At 39.4% G+C, this 12655-nt stretch overlaps 1 protein-coding gene across 1 annotated transcript in view; it reads left to right on the top strand.

Annotated features, from left to right (window-relative positions):
- Positions 1-2733: 2733 nt before the first annotated feature.
- Positions 2734-12655, top strand: part of LOC145414064 (interference hedgehog-like) — a 217295-nt gene continuing 207373 nt past the window's right edge. The window contains exon 1 of the mRNA XM_080283628.1: positions 2734-2779. The gene's annotated coding sequence lies outside the window, so the exon portion shown is untranslated. The remainder of the gene's footprint in view (positions 2780-12655) is intronic.

Here is a 12655-nt window from a genome sequence, read left to right as displayed (position 1 = left end):
ACTACAAATGGTTTCTCCAGGGTTACGAAAATTGCCTAGAGGTTGCAAGAATAAACTGAGATAAAATCGTTAGGGGCTGCTCAGCTGATTAAAATCGTGTAGCGAGAACAAGAACAAATTACTTAAGTGTTGCCCCTACCCTCCTAAATGTTTAATGCCGTTGTAAAATGTATTGCTTACTTGTCATTCTTCATTTTTCTTTCCTTCTTCTTAAGCTTTCTTCCAGCGTACAATAATTTTCTTTTTATCTTTCCATTGTTCCAAGTCCTCTCGTATCATCCTTTATTTTTGTCACTCTTCCTGTCTCTCATTCTTCTAAAATGTTTTGTCCTTCCCACCATGCGTTTATCGTCCCTCATCTTAACTTGTTGACTTTCAACTCTGTTTTTATCCGTCACTAGCATCCCTTTCCGTCCCCTCTTTGTTCTTCGATGATCCTAGCTTTTCCTCCCTACGTTCCTTCTCTTCTTGTCCTTCCCTGTACCTCTCCGTCCTTCACTGCACCTCTCCGTCCTTCCCTGTACCTTTCTTTTTCCCTCCCTAATTTCCCACCTTCAGTCACCTCTCCTTATCTTCCCTACACCTCCCTGTCCTACTCTACACCTCCCCGTCCTTTCCTACACCTCACCATCTTTAACTGCATCACTCCTATTCTTCCCTCTCTTCCTTCCTTTTTTCGTCTTTCTTTTTTCTCTATACTTTCCCACCTTCAGTCATCTGTCTTTATCCCCCAACACCTTTCCGTCCTTTCCTACACCTCTCCTCTTCCTCTCGCCCTCTCTCCCCTCAGTCGTTCACTTCTTGTCCTCCCTACACCTTTCCGTCTTTCCTTTACTTATCCTGATCCTTCCTACACATTTCCTTATCATCTCTACACTCCTCCGTCCATCCCTACATCTCTCCGTATTCTCCTTACACCTCTCCGTCCTTCCTTCATCCCTGTCTTTCCGTACACCTCTTCAGCCTTCCTTCTTCTCTGCTTGGCCTTCCATTCGTCTTCTCGTCCTTCTTTCAAATATCCTTGTCCTTCCTACACCTCTTCACCCTTCCTTCACCTTTTCTTGTCCGCCCTACACCACCTCGTCCTTCCCTCACCCTTCGTTGCCCATTCCCAACACCTCTGTCCTTCCATCACCTTTCCTTGTGCTCCCTGCATCAGTCCGTCTTTCCCTACACCCCTCCTCTCCGTCCTTCCTTCACCTTTCATTGTCTTCCCAACACCTCCCTGTCCTTCTCTGTCCCTCCTTCTTGTTCTCTGTGTGTCCTTCCCTGTCGCCGTTCTTCCTTATTCCTGTGTGCGGCAACTTAACCCTCTTTAGGATAAGTGCTCCATTATAGCGGCGACTTCTGCAATTATCTTTTCTTATCTGTTGCTTCTTGTTATTCCTCATTGAGATACTTAGTAACATGCGTTTGTAATATGTCCTATACACTGCTCTCATCTTTACTTGTATCATCTATGCTTGATTCGTGATAATGCCTAATCTCTTATTTTGTCTTATTGTTTTCATCCAAAGTCTAGTCTCTTGCTGACTACTTTTTACCATAATTTTCTTGTCCCTCTGCAACTTCCTTGTAACCTTGTCCATGCAATTTGACCAATTTTACTTAATTTTTGCTCACATTTTCGTTTATTAGCTCCTGTTTTCTGTCGTTCGTCTACGAGTAAGTGAAGATTTCAACCAGTTTAGCTCCTCGAACCGTTCTTTATTCGCTATCCGGAAGGAATTAATCAAAGAGTAAACATGTGCGCCTGAATGTGCATAAACAAACACAAGAAGTCAAACGAGGTTCTAAAGTGCTCTTGTTACATTTTACCCGCTGTAATGTTGACACAAGAGCACGAGTCGAGTCCGGTAAGTCAGTTTGTATCCCTTGGCATCTCTTGTTTCTCTCCGTTTTGCACACACAACCTTCAGATGCTTAAAAAAAAAAGAAAAAAAGTTGATCTAGGTGGCGGGTATGCTACTTGTCTACTCTTTCTTGGCGCATAAATCTCCGCTTAAGAATCTCTAGATTTAATCATCTTTTGACCAGCAGGTCAGATGTATTCAATATGTAGGGATTATATGCTTGGAGTTACGTAAGAGTTCATAAAAAAGGGGTGTGATTTGCGACCTCCTCCATTGAGTGTATCAGGAGATGCTCACATTTTTCTTGTGTAGACGTGGTGCCGCCAGGTCTGTGTGTGAGCTGCCTGCCGTACGACCAACCCCTTGTGTTGGGCAGGAGTTTTCGCAGTTAAACAATTTTGTTTGAACATTGTGTGTTACTACTTACGGTGATGAAAGATGATAAAGATTGTTTAAATGGATATACAGTGTACTTATCATCCCTTAGTTAATTAGCATCATTTGTTTACATTGGCATCCGTACGATCTATTGTGAGCCTCGGACGCACATAATATCCTCAGATGTGGTAGAAGTGTGACACAGGAGATGGAGGCGGGTGTATGGCAGTTCCTTCTCTCGCCTCAGTGACTACATCTCATCACTAGGCGGCTATCAAGAGACACAGGACATTCTTAGCGGCCACTGTAAATTGAAACTGATACGAGAATTGACAATAAGGAAGACTGTGAGATAAAAATATGACGGAATGCTTTAAAAACATTACATGTGTAGTGTGGGTTGACCCCTTACAAGTGAACCTCCCTTCAAACTGTCACTACAAAAAGTTAGTATGGTGAAGCACTGAAGAAAATTGTGGTGAGGTGGGTGGCATAACTACACAAACGCACTTCCATCACCTCATCCATACGCCGTACACGCGTCTGTGGTGAGTGTTTTCTTTCTTACGTTTCATAGGGTTAGCCTTGTGGTCTTAATTTGGTTATTATTATTATTATTATTATTATTATTATTATTATTTTTTATTATCATTATTGTTATTATTGGTGTAAATTGAGGGCTATATCAAAGCTGACACCCGATTGTCACGGATGTCCGAGTTATTTAGCCTTTATATATATATATATATATATATATATATATATATATATATATATATATATATATATATATATATACCTTTGCTTCCTTTAGGCGATTTGAGTCGGTTCAGGAGAGACTATTCGAACTGGAGTTGTACATAGCGATCTTAAATGGTTACAGTGCTAATGAATTGCTTCCTAATTTGAGTAAAATCTGTTGGTAGTAAATTTGATTAAAAATAGATACTTGATCGGAGTAAAGAGGTTGAAAAGTTAAAAAGAAAAATGTACTGTATAAGTAATGGTGAAGAAAAGTTAAAAGGAGATAACATTTTACAATTTTTGTGGGTGAATGATGTAAATTAGGTGACAGATTTTTGTATTCCTTTTCGAGAAGTCCACCTTGAGCTTGGATAAAGTCTTCTAGTAGCAAGAATAAAGTAGAAAACTTGTAGTAAAGAGCGATGGCTATATGCTGAGTGAAGACGCTAGTAACCAATTTTAAATATAATCAACCGAAGGGCGTCATTTATATTTATTCTTGCAGCTCAGGATTGCTAGTGAAGGCTTAAAAAAAAAAAAAGGTTTGAAAAGTCAATCCAGAGCTGAGTGAAATCGTTTGGAGGTAGCCTTAAAAAAAAAAAAAAAAAAAAAAAAATCAGGGTCTGAAGGGGATAAGTGATCGGCCCCTCCCAGTCACCCAGCAGGATCGAGTTCTTTTTTCGGGCTGTATAAGGGAGATTTTTGATACTGTTTTGTAAACAAGGCAGTTCTTGAGTGTGTAATAATTGACCGACTTTTAAGTGTGTTTGCAGTTGATGACCAAATATCATCCTTTGTAGTACCGTACGTAAGTAATCAGATTCCGCGTTTGTAAGTAGCAGTTGAATGAATTTTAACGATGTTTTAAAGGGAGCAGATTTTTTTTTATTTATTTTTTTTTTACGTTTTTAATGTGATGACAGTTTTTGCTACAATATTGCTATCTCCAGGCAATTTATAACTTAAGAGAGAGTTTTTGAAGTAAGGGAGGAGGGTCTTTGAAGTAGCTTTCACACTCGAAATGAAAGGTCACTAAATCATGAGAATTGTAAAAATATAACATTTTAATACGTTAATTGATTCAATGGGATAGCCTAAGGGAGTTGCTTGTAACTGGCAGATTATTATGGATGTTTTTAGTAACTACAGTTTTAATGGGTGTTTTAAGTAGCCGGTGTTTGGAGCAGTTGATTTAAAGAGTGTTTGCTGAAGCCGATTTAAGAGTGTTTAGAGCAGCATTTTGAAAGGTGTTTGGAATGGTCGATTTAAAGCGGATTTTAGTTAGTAGCTGCTTTAAATGGTATTTATAATAGCCTATTTTGGGTGGTGGAGCAGACTATTTAAAGGATGTTTGTAGTAGCTGATTTAAAGGGTGTCAGGAGCAGCTGATTTAAAGTGTTTGTAGCAACTGATTAGTAATGGTATTTGTTATATAATAAATCATGCTGTAGCTGGTTTTTAATGGTGCAATTTTTAATGGTGCATGCCGATTTTAAGCTTGTCTGTTAGATTTTGAAGTGCCTTCTGTTTAGTTCTAAATAGCTGACTTTTAGATTTACTTGTTTAAGCCGAGTTTTAAGAATATATATAATTGCAAAGTTTGATTTCTGATTTTTAAGAGTAGTCTATAAGGTAAAGGAGAGGGATACCTTCACGTCGTGGCACCGATATACCGGAGTGACCCCAATGCCCAGTTATGAAAAACGTCACATATCCCTCCATGTCCTTTGGAAGGAGGATGGACGACAGAAGGGCAGCTTCAGCAAGCAGTCCAATGGTTTCATGTCCAGATGAGCCTGGGACCACAGCAATAATATGCTTAACTTCTTCAGCCTTAGTGACGTCCTTTGTTTTCTGTATGATTATTTTCTAGCTCAGAAAATCTTCCATAATGGAGGTTAATGGGGATTGATTTACCCACCTTACCGCAAGAGATTTACTCGAAACTAATCGTCTGTAGGCCTACGGAGCAGGAAAAAATTACGTCACTGGATCGAAGGGTTAAGGTGTATAAGAGATATCCAATATTTCAAGTTGTTTTGCAGGTTCACTAGTTGTTGATTACATAAATTAACCAGTTTGAATTATATTTAATTCATCTACTTGGTATTTTTTTTTTTTGGGGGGGGGAGAGTTCTTGATAACGTGTTTGGTTGCCGGCTGACGTCATGGCTTTTAAGAAGTTTAATAAGCCGCAGTGCGAGTTTTTGTTGAAGTGCTTGCAGTTGATTTGTTTGGCGCCATTGTTTGAAGCTTAGGTGTGTCCAAGGCCCGTATGCTCGTCGAATTAAGTAGGCTTCTTAATATAGTTTCTTTTATGAGTGTATTAAGTTCAGTATCTGGAACGTCATATACCTTCCGGTATGGTACTTGTGCAGTCTGTGGTTATATGTAAAAGCTTTGAATTGCCAAAGGTTTAGTGACGTCGCAGTCTTACAGGCTTATAGAATCTGATGTTTAATGACGTCGTTGGCCCACAGAATCGGATGTTTAGTGACGTCGTTGGCCCGCAGAATCTGATGTTTAATGACGTCGTTGGCTCGCAGAATCTGATGTTTAGTGACGTCGTTGGCCCGCAGAATATGATGTTTAGTGACGTCGTTGGCCCGCAGAATTTGATGTTTAGTGACGTCGTTGGCCCACAGAATTTGATGTTTAGTGACGTCGTTGGCCCACAGAATCTGATGTTTAGTGACGTTGGCCTAGAGAATTTGATGGTTAGTGACAGCCTACAGAGTTTGATGTTTAGTTACGTCGTTGGCTTAAAATTTGATGTTTAGTGAAGTCTTGGTTCAAAATCCGATGTTTCTTGACGTCGGTAGCTCACTGAATTTGATGTTTAGTGACGCCATTGGCCTCCAGAATTTGATGTTTACTGACGTCGCTGGCTTACAGAATTTGATGGTTAGTGACGCTGTTGGCTTACAGAATTCGATGTTTAGTGGCGTCGCTGGCTTACAGAATTTGATGTTCAGTGACGTTGCCTTTGCACAGAATTTGATATTTAGTTGCTGGTTTAAGAATTTGATAGTGACGCTGCTGGCTTACAGAATTTAATTTTTAGAAGAATCGTTGATTTACAAACTGATGTTGCTGGTTTGGAGTGTTTGATGTCTAAAGACAGCATCTGGTGTTAAACGATGTAGCCAACTTTCTCGATGTTTAATTGCGATATCCGGCTTGGAGTGCTTTTTGTTTAATGATGTCAGTGGCATAAGGTGTTTGTTCGGTGATATCACATGCCTGATGTGTTTGATGATAATGATGCCACTTGCCTGCATACATGTTTATTGATGTCACTTGAATGGGGTGTTTGGTGGTTTATGTCAGTGGCTTTGGACGTTTTAATATTTGAGTGTATGTTGCTTAATGATGTCACTTCCCTGGGGTGCTCGATAATTAATGACATCAGTTAGTCTACATGCATTACGATTTTTAATGATGTCACCTGTTCCCTTGTTAACATCACGGCAATGTTTTATATATATATATACCGGTATATATATATATATATATATATATATATATATATATATATATATATATATATATATATATATATATATATTGATGAAGTCGTTTGCAGTGTTTGAGTCACTTGATTTGAATGCTGATATGACGTGCTTGTATTGCATGGTAAAATGATCAACTCTGTGTGTGTGTGTGTGTGTGTGTGTGTGTGTGTGTGTGTGTGTGGTCTTGTTTGAAATGTGCTTAACTCTCTGTATCAGACTGTGTCCATCTACCTAGTGCGTTTGAAATGTTTGTATTTTGTTTTGTGTAGGTGCTTAGACTGTGTGTATGTTGTGCTTAGAATGAACAAATATACTGACAGCCGGGTATCACTCTTTCCAGCAGTGTTGTGCAATATCTTGGTCGAGAATGTGCCTTGAATCAGTATTAAAGGTGCAACGTGAGAAGATTTTTATTTTTAATCGTTGTGTTAAGATGTCTAAGAATTGCGTATTTTCTGTTCGGGTGTTTATTTTGCTCTTCCTGGAATTAGTAATGTGAGATATTTGTGTTAGATAATCATGTGCAGTTAATTAATCTCTTGTTATAGTGTTACTTTGTAGTTTAGCTATCTGTGTGTGTGTGTGTGTGTGTGTGTGTGTGTGTGTTAATAATGTCACACTTGCTGAAGCAAAATGCTGAGTTGAATACGTTGGGTGATCATCCTGTACAGTAGGTAGCCTCGTCTTGATTATATGCTATCATTTAATAAGATCTTTGAACATATTTTTTCCTTTTAACTTGTCCTTCTACAGTAATATAACAAATCAAAGGTAAAGCGCAAGTATTTTAATAAAAAAAGCTAATTTGACCCTTGCTGTAGTAACATACCGGTACTACCAAAGACTTAACAGCTGATAATTGTGATGATATTTAAATCGTATTTTATGCACATAATTTAGTCGCGCTGCAGTAATGTCGAGGAATTAACAGGTTTTGTTGTTGCTTTGGCGTGTATCCATGGTGTGATGTTATATCAAGGAAAACATTTCATAAGAATAAATTTGTGTACCTTTTGTCAGGCTACCCTACAAAAAACTTACGGTACCGGTACTCTTGCGGCAGTCATATGTATGCGGGCATAGGCAAAATGTTATGGCGCGTAAATCTGTGGGAATTTGTTGCATCACACCTGGGAGTAGTACCATATATATCTATCTATTTACCTACCATATGTATCTGACATATTGTCCGCCTTTCTGTATGCTGTATCTACATATACCGTACATTATAATCAGTGCATTGGATAGCATATATGATGAAGTTTTTTGCCTGTTTGTAATAAGACGTATTTTCAGTTAGCGTACTGTAGGTCCTACCGCACCTAGGTTCAAATCTCCGCTGGGGCAGGGAACAGTTTAAGGATTTGAATTTCATAAAATCAGGCTTTACTGATCTACCAGAAGACCCGCCGACATAAAAAAAAAATACCCCCGCTAATACCAATACACCAGTCCTGTATGAGACAGCCCTAGCATGTATTCAATATGGAGGGCGGGAAAATAGCGCCGAAGTGGTGATAGCGTATGGTATGTAGGAGGACCTTCGGAGCGGGTTAGGAAGCCTATGCCCGGAGTCGGACACAAAAAAAAAAAAAAAAAAAAAAATGCCTGTTGCCCGGTACAGTTTTATATTTTATGTAACTGATTGAAATTCGCGTAAAAAAAAAAAAAAAAAGGCTAATCGGAGCGGAAAAATAAGCACCGGTATTAGGCCTAGGTGCAAAATTAGCCTAGACGGAGTTTCCTATGCCGTTCGTTCGTTTTAAGATTTCCTCCACCTATAGTGGAGGCCGGGCCATACTTCCTATGCCAACCATTGTGCGGCTAAATACCTGCCGTAAAATAATACAGTACTGGTATATGGAACAGTTATAGAGGCACGGAAATAATTGTCCTCCCCCCCCTTTTTTTTTGTTAGAGGCATGAAAATAATGGTTAGCTTTTTTTTTTTTTTTTTTTTTTTGATCGGGATTAGTACCCTGTTTTATTCTAGCTAACGTCAGATTATTTGAGTCTTTTACTGAGCGGTGGGAGCCTTAGTGGTTAGCTATAATGTTTGTTATCATTAACTAACCCAGTGGTCGGGACAGCTTTAGACTTGTATACCACCAGATGTTAGACGAGTTTCTTCAGCTGAGTGAGTCATAGGAGTCTGAGTTTTTAATCTGCCGATCGTGTAGTAGGCAAATTGTTCGAGGAGTTCATACTTAAGCGTATACCGTAGTATGGTGGAGTCTTCTGAGGGGGATCCAGAATGTAAGTAACCTCGATTAAAGGGGGAAAAAAAAAAGCCCTAAGCTGTAGGCTACAGTGTATTACTGGGTGACCTCGCATTAGCACTTGGACAACCAAGCTTGTCAGTCCAGTTTTTTTTTTTTTTTTTTTTTTTTTTTTTTTTTTGCCTGTTCCTTTCAATACTGCCACAACCTTTCCACAAATCGCAGTTTCCCAGATTTTCCTCTGCATCTCTTAGTTGCCAATACGTATCCGGTACCTCAGTTGTCCTGTATCTCTTCTGCGAAAATGGTGCATTATTAAGCGTTTGTAATAGAGTACCGGTATGAGAAAAACAGTTCCCGTAGGCTACCGGTGCCAGCATTTTATTCACGGTCGGTACAGCTCTAGTATCGGGATTCCATTCTGGCGTTAGACGATTTATTCTTCTGAAAGTGAGTCGCAGGAACCTCAATTAAAAGAAAAAAGTACTGTAAATAACCGGTATGTAATTGACAAGTGATTTAGTCGAGTAATAATGACTTGCAGTTTCAGTCGCTAATAAAAAAAAAATGTTGAAAGGACTTCCCTCCCTCCGCTGCCATAGGCCTAGTCTATCATTTCCTATAAGGCTTTCTGTATCGCAGCAGTTGATGACAGGTAAAGAAGGTGCCGGCAGTTCAATGGCGCCAGGGCAGAAGGTCATATACTTTGAAATAGGTGACTTTTTTTTTTTTTTTGTGCTATCTCCGGACGATTTTTTTTTTTTTTCCAACTTAGGGAAGAATTTTCGAACACGACGGATTGCATCCGGCCTTCATTAACGTTATCACTAAACGGTATCGCCTAACGTGAATAAAACAGTCTTATAGTGGCCTGATTTAAGTAAAAATTATAGTGAATCTCATCCCAGATGTGTAAGGCTCCTCAGTTTATGAAGGGCATAACTAAGCGCTTCCCACAATAGATTATCAGTAACTCATCCACCAGAGAAGCGAGGGCATTGGTTTGAATAATTTACTGGAACTTTCTGTAGGTAGAAATGAAAATGTTTGAAATTACTTCTGATTTTTGGTTGCTAGATTTCTCTTGCCTGAACAAAATCGTCCTGCATTAACATGAATTGCATACATAATTAAACTGCGAAGGCGGTAGATCTTGGTTTTTGTATTCATGTGTTTGATTTTCTGTGCAATGGATGTGTGGTATATTGCAGACTTTTTAAGTGCTGGTTGCTTCTTGTCTAGAGAGGATGTTCAGAACGCCATGCCTGAACTTTGACTCTTGACTTTTGACCGAGATGCACCAAAATCGAGTCACTTCTTCATAGACCAACACACAGTGTGTGTCACTTTTTATTCGTTTGATCAGACACTGACAAGATATTTCTGAACACAGGTAGGCCTACGTAGGTTACATACCGTATAGTACCTGTATGTGTACAGCAGATACATAAAAACGGATTCGATCACAAACAGCTACGCTTTCTTCGTCGCTACAAAGTTAAATACTGTAATTTTATGAGTTAATGAAGTCGTCATTGTTTTGCAGCATGACCTTTATAGAAGCATAAACCTTGCAGAACAAAATGCATCACGTGACATGCTGCATAGTCTATAACCCTAAACTATCATGATCGCTCAAAGTTTAGTATCAGAACTGTTAAAAGCTGAGAGGTCTTTGTATAGCAGCGGACTGATAGTGTAATGAAGTGAGTACCACACTGGGGGAATCATTGCTGTATGTGATAAGCAAGAACACAGGACAGGATAGAGGGCAATTGTGTGATAGTGGTGATAAGGACTGGTAGTGGTGGTAACAGGTGATTCATTACGGCTGCATCACACAACCACAGATTTTAGCCTCCTCAATCAGTCGACGTATTTTCCCACTTTATGTTTGGTACTTACTGACGCCCTGATATTCAGCTCAGGAAAGTCTCTGTGAAGTAATTCAGTTAGGTATAGCCTCTTTTATCTCGTTCATAAATCGTCTAGAGCAGAAGAAAGTAATCGAACTGGAAAGGTAGGATGATGTCATTTATACTGTATATTGATATGCTGTCACCAATGTTCAGTTTAGGATAAGTGTCTTATTGAAGAAGTTAGTGAAGGTTTCGTATAACCTCTCGTCTGAAAAGTTTATCCTAAGCTGGATGAAATAAGCTGTTGGTAGTAAGTGTAAAATTATATTTTCTAGATGCCTTTTTTTTATGCAAGGAAGAAAGAACCAAAGGCCAGGAGCCCGCAATCCGCTCCTTCTAAGAAAAAACAAACACGATACAAAAGAGAGCCAAATTCAAGAACCTTTCATTTCGAGATGCCTGGACACACTGCTTTTGAAAGACTGGAGATCATAGGAAGTAGGAAATACAGACAGAGGGAGACAGTTCCAGAGGTGACCTGTTGCATAAATGAAAGACTGGGAGTAACGGTTAACTCTTGCTAATATTAGAGAGCTGGACAGAAAAGGGATGGGAGTTTGATGCTAGACGGGTGCTACGCGCCTGTCGTAGAGGTGGAAGGATGATAATAATAATAATAATGATAATAATAATAATAATAATAATAATACCGGTAATAATAATAAAGACGTCCAACGGCAAGGACTGGTGAATAGAATTTCTAACCATGTTTATGAATTTTAAAAAGTAATCAACCTAATGAGGTGTACTTCTGCAGTCTGAGGACGGGTACTTGAATTTTCTTTTGCTGGACATCAGACGATTGCATCATATTCAGATGTGGAGAGATCCAAATGTTGAAGGGGTTTATCCCCACAGTCTTGATGTCTTACCAAAGCTGAATAAAGTCGCTTAGCTGAATAAAGCCTTTTAACCCTGGCTAAAGGAGTTGAGAGTAGCTGAGTTAAACCCTTGAGGAACTTTATCGCAGTCAGTAATTACAGAGCTTACTGGATGTGTCATTGAAGCGAAATTGTATGTCCTTTATTAAGCACTCGCAACAGACTCTCATGTCCCCTCGCCATGCCGCCGGAAATTAAAAGAGAGAGAGAAAAAAATAACTAACCGCGTCCCTCCTCTCGTCCGGCATGGTGGAAACGTAAATGCAGTTTGTGGAAAATGTTCAGTTAACCCACACTTACGACCCCGCCACAATTTCTGCTCGACACGCTAATATTCCACGTTATTTCCGGAGTGCCCCTGTACTTGTATGTTTTTCAACCTACTTTATCTAGTTTTGTTTACTAGGCATATACTCGTAGAATTCCAGGGACGCACGGTAAATTGAGAGAAAATATTGGTGTTGCTTTTTATTTTTGTCGGTTTCACGACCAAAACTAATTTTTCTTGTGTCGATTCTAATGTTCTCTAAAATGACCATGATTCCGTTCGTTATTTCATCCTCCCTCCCGCTGCCTGGCAGATTATGTTTGGGTTGTCTGAGGCAGAAAAAATCTCGAGGCATTTTTGACTCGACTCAGCAACATCTTCCACGGCACACCTTCCTTCGTGTTGTGCTTCCCGTCTGCCCCTCTTTCTAACCAGCCGACTCATGCACTGTCTCAGATCTCTTCCAAAGACAAAAATGCATTTTCACACACACACACACACACACACACACACACACACACACACACACACACACACACACACACACACACACACACACACACACACAGCAGAACATAACACCCACTCTCGTTTAGTGATCGCGGATGTAAAAGAGTAATTATACAATAACGTCTTGAATTATTTTCGGCTAGATGTACGCAGTGTAGTTAGGATAAGAGCGTATTTGGATGACAGTTTATAATTTTACGGTATATATTTCAAGTGTGGTGTGGTGATATGCGATCCGGAGTCGAAATCTTAAGAAGGCTTATAAAGCAGTGATATTGGAAATGGAAACATGATACTTATGTGTATGTATGTATGTATGTGTATGTATGTATGTATGTATGTATTACAGTGATGGGCTTTGGATGTTG

Source organism: Coenobita brevimanus, chromosome 98, assembly GCF_032717465.1.
Source record: "Coenobita brevimanus isolate Jiangsu-jjx chromosome 98, ASM3271746v2, whole genome shotgun sequence".
In the NCBI taxonomy this organism is placed as follows: Eukaryota; Metazoa; Arthropoda; class Malacostraca; order Decapoda; family Coenobitidae; genus Coenobita; species Coenobita brevimanus.
The sequence above is the reverse complement of the archived record's forward strand: the minus strand, read 5'-3'. Positions and strand labels throughout refer to the sequence as shown.